Genomic DNA, 5,000 nt, shown 5'->3' with positions numbered 1-5,000 from the left:
CACTTTGGTACTCTTTGTATACGGATTGGCTCCGAAGTGTATTCTAGTGTTGCATAGTCATTTCCGGAAAACTAACGCGATGGCAATAGTGACTACGCGCATGCGCAGTAGTCACAAAAACTACCTTTTCCAAAATGTATCACCCTACTTCTGCGGCACATGGTATTCCGAGTAAACGCTTAAAAAAGCGTCTTGTTCCTCAAAAAACAGAATTCTTGCAGCTGATTGTTTCTAATCTGCTCTGATGCAGGGGGGTATCCAACGCCCGATTTTGAAGCGCATTGCATCCGATCATAGCCAGTCTCTCTGAAAACTCTTCTATTATTCGTGTAATGATTCAATTCCCGGCTAACTATTTACTACAGTAGATTTGAAATGCTTCGGATTTAGTGTGAAGAGTGTGGTAAAAAAAGACTTGTTCCACTTTCTAAGCCAATTAGAACTTGTACGGATACGGATTCCTCAAGACGTTTTCAGATGTGATCGATGGAGCTCTGGCAGCCCATACATTTTGATTGATGAATCAACGGGCAGAACAGTTTCAAAGAAATTGATCATTTTATTTTAAGTACATATTCCAGGGGAGGGAGAAGTTTTTTGTGCAATTTAGAAATCTGAAAGAGTACAGCAGCATCAATTTAGAGGCCATAGATTGAATATTAATTATTGAATATTAATTAGCTGGACCCCCAAAATTTTGCAATGGACCCCCAAATTTGAAAACCTGGATATATCTCTGTAAAAGTGAAACCAAACCCACATGCAGGTTTCACCAAACACTTTATCCCTTTTATTTTTGTTAACAGTCGATGCCATTCCTACTAATTAGGACTTTTATCTTAAACTAGACATAAAATATTTACCATCTCCTTAAATATCTAACCTTAGTTGCAGTAGTTATGCAGGGTGTTTTTTTTTCAGGAGCCTAGTTGATTGGCCTTAGGTCTCACGAAGCTCTTGCTGCTGAGTGGCTGTGCATCCCAACACGTAATCAGTAGAACATGACGACTTTGATTTAGTTTTGATGAAGACCTTTAACTCAATCAAAGTCCAAGTAGACTTTAAAAGTTTCACCAATAATTTAGTGAACAAACTAAAATTATCACATCAGTTGCTTCACATCCATACATCATCACTTATCACTGAACTAACCTTCACGCTGGCCTTCCTTTGTTTTCAGTGCATTTGCCTGCTCCAACTTCTCGTTGCTTGTACCTGAAGATAAACACTTCATGAATGTCAACCACATTTTAAAGCGTTGCACGGTGGTGTGACCTGTGTCTCCAAAGCGTCACCAAAGGCGCAGAAAAGTTTCTAGACATCGCACTTAGAACAAAACAACTGAGCTTAGGGTTAGGGTCAACAGGGGGAGCAGGACTGGCGCATTGGTGAGAACACTCATCTACGACCAGTGTGTCGCAGGTTTGATTATCCGACTCGCATCATAAGAGGGTTGAGTTTGTTGGTTCTCTACTCTGCTCTGCAAAGTTTTTCTCAGGGCACTCTGGTTTTTCCCCCACTTCAAAAACCAATGTTTGATTTGATTCGATTTAATGTACGATGTACAGTGTCAGGTGCTAGGGAATACCGCATTATTCTCCTGTGACGCCCACGGGCCTATTAGGGATTATGCAAATTAGCTTTTTCTTCTTTACAACCGTTGTGTTAGACATATAATAAACAACTTAATAACCTGGACCGTTCGGTCATTAGAGCAAAATCTCAAACTTCGGCCTAGCTGTATTGACCTTGCAGTCGCTCGGTCAATACGGAAAGCCCTCAGTTTGAGATTTGGCTGTAACGAGCTCACTCTCGGTTAATCATCAACATCAACACCCAGGTCTCTGATCTTGGGTTTTGTGTTGTCTCTGAAGGTGCCAGGCAACGGCAAGTTGCCTAAGGTAACCTAAGGTTAAACCTGCATGCCTTGAAGTTCCATCAGCTTTCTTAAGATTCAGGCTATTCCAAGGAGGGTTTTTCTTTTGGGTGACCTCCATTGGGGTGTCCAAACAATGCACTTCAAGTTGCTTTCCAGCCTTTTTGGGACTATTTCCAATGCCCCCATTACAACTGTAAGCACCTTGGTTCGACCTCTTCACATCTTCCCAACATTTCTCTTGCTCAGTTTTGGTATTTGTCTATCTTTTCCTCTTGTTTTGCCGTCACCTTCATGTCCTCTGGGATTACGACATCAATTATTTGACAGGTCTACTCTTGTTTGTTTATAAACATTACATCAGGTAACTTGACGTTCTCATTCTTGAGAACACTCTCAAGTACACGTTCAAATCACTTTCCCACTCCAACTTGACTCTTTTTGTGTTTGCAAAGAGAAAGCACTTCACTCTGTCAAACTCACAGAATGTCACAATGCCTCTTGCAGCAATGGGATTTTTTGTCATTTGACATAATTACAATACAAGCGCAAGCCAAATAATGCAAAGACAACCTGGGTATGTCCTGTTTGTGCACTGAATACACAACATGGAAATGCTAAAGCAACAACTAATGTACACAGGAGTGTCGACGTTTACGTCGTTCATCTCTCTCCAGATTGACTTTTAGCTTACTCGAATCTGACACAAAAATGTTCACTGCATACACGATCGCTTTCAAGCTTCGCTTCTGTTAGGTCGACTCGAATGATGGAGGAAAACCAGTGTCTTCTTCTGGCTGAGCTAAGTTCTTCGACGAACTCACCTTGGTTGGTGATTATGAACACAAGGGACGCGAGAGTATTTTATTGCCTTTTCTGTGTCTTGTTTAGACTTTTTCCCGGTCTTGTTACCCCAGCCAACCATAAGACAAAGAACCATGCTGACAATTGTCGAATTTCGAAAGAGAACTGTAAAAATATATCACTCTTGTATTGATGCATCACTAAAAGCTCTTATATATACCTTCAATGATGGAACACCAACATAACGGATAGTAATGGTTGCTAAGCAACGGTGACATATTGGATAAAAATAGTCACGTGAGTAAAAACGCTCCATAAAATCTCACGAACGTCGAGTTGAAGATTCCACTAATTTATTCTTAACACAATCATGAAATTTAACAACTAAATTACGTCATTCAACGCCCTAACAGATAAAATTCTGGACGATGTCATACCTGAGAAGGATAAGATTACATTTTAAACCGCATAAACATAAACCGGCAGGAAATACAAAATATCCATTCCGGAACAAATACTACTCCATAGAACACTAGATAATGCTAGATACATGATCAGAAAAAGCTTGGGAGCTTTTGCCGTCTGAATCGGTCAGAAACGCTGCGAGCTACTGCACCGTTTAACAATCGTAGTAAGACTCAGATAAATAAGTCACCAAAAATAAGAAGGCAATTGAATTTGCTTAACTCAGGAATAGAACAGAATCTTGATTTTCATTGTCCCTTGTAACAATGCTGCAGTGACCCCTTCAAAACTACAAAACTAATAGTTTGATCAAGAACTTCAGCACTCGCTTCTGCTGGTTCCGCATCACAGGTACCTTGAAAAATATTCTGAGTTTTCTCTAAAACTTTTTTCAAGAAACTTCTGCAAGTCTCACCTTCACTCGCCATGTTGTCGTCACAACAAAACTGCATACCAAAAGAAGTGTGTACAAACTCGTACTCAAGGGACTGTGGTTTATGATGGCCGCGCTCATCCCAGGAAGATTGAATAAACCAGAAATAGGCTTAAACTAGTTTACCTAAATAGCAGACATGCTGCCGAGGGGAAGGGAGATGTTCAAATATGCTTGTGGTAATTTAACGACGGTTTGTGCATGAAATTAACGAGAAATTTTAGAGGTTTTGAGCAGGGAAAGTACAAAACGTGAACCCCCAGTTGGACCTTCTTAAGCTTCTGGACCCCACTCGAGAGAAGAAAGAAAATAATAGATGGTTTTCACAGTGACGTCATCAAATTCATCGCCAGGTCTTCTGAATTTTTACCTAAGGAGATTGAAGATGACCTAGAAATAAATCTTTTTAAAGTTTCCACTTCCCCGACGCCTTTCGTTTCCAAAATGTCCGAATTGTCACGTTGCGTGAAACCATGATACGAATGTATTTGGTTGAAAAAAAAAGTCTATCCCTATGAATCTCAGCAGTTTGAGCCTTTCAAGTACATGAGGAGATGTGTTCATATACATGTATTTTATCTCATGTGCGAAAAGTAAGCGATTTTATCGCAAAGTGAACTCCAGATGTTTTCAATTGATTACAGTCATATTGGTGGACCACATGGCAGCTCCATACAAAACCCTATAAAGTTGTATTGAGAAATCATAATTATAAGGTAATTTGTAATTCTCGTTATCCTCAACATTTTTGGGAATATATTTATACCATCTGTCACTCCTTTCAAAATCATCTTATTTGCAAAAATCCCAACACAAATCCCCACTTATTAACCACCATTAAGTTTTCATTCCAGCAGTTTTCTTAATAACTGGAAGTACATGCACTCTCTTGTCAGACTAGTTCTGTCTGAATCCAGAACCCTAAGGGAATGTGATTCCATGAAATCTGCTACGTTTCCTCCCCGCAACGTGCTTGAAACCTTCACTTTATTTTCTGATCTCCTTGAGCCACTTCACATCGATTCTATGTCCCGTTGGGTAGCCCCTGATATCGTTCCAGAATTGTGTTGCTTCTTCCGCAATGGGTTCAGCTATTTCCTACCACCTGCTTTATCCAACTGCACATAAAACTTGCCTTAATTTTCACTAAAGAAATGTTCTGTTTGTACTGTTCCTTATACCTTTGTTGTAATCCACCTCTAAATTTTGCATTCAGGTGATTTCCTGTTGCAAGCCTTTTCAGCCTGACGAAATCTTTCTTTATGTCCATAAGACGCCCCTAAAGTCTCCTCTTGACTCGCCCCTTCTCGATCTTTTGTCTATTTTCACTCTTAGCCTTTCCGTTACTACAACCGAAGCTGCGTATACCAAATCATTGGTCGAAGTACATGTAATATTTCTTGTTTTTACCTTCAAAATAAC

The sequence above is a fragment of the Montipora foliosa genome, chromosome 11 (genome assembly GCF_036669935.1).
Source record: "Montipora foliosa isolate CH-2021 chromosome 11, ASM3666993v2, whole genome shotgun sequence".
NCBI classification, from domain to species: Eukaryota; Metazoa; Cnidaria; class Anthozoa; order Scleractinia; family Acroporidae; genus Montipora; species Montipora foliosa.
Note: the sequence above shows the minus strand (reverse complement) of the source record.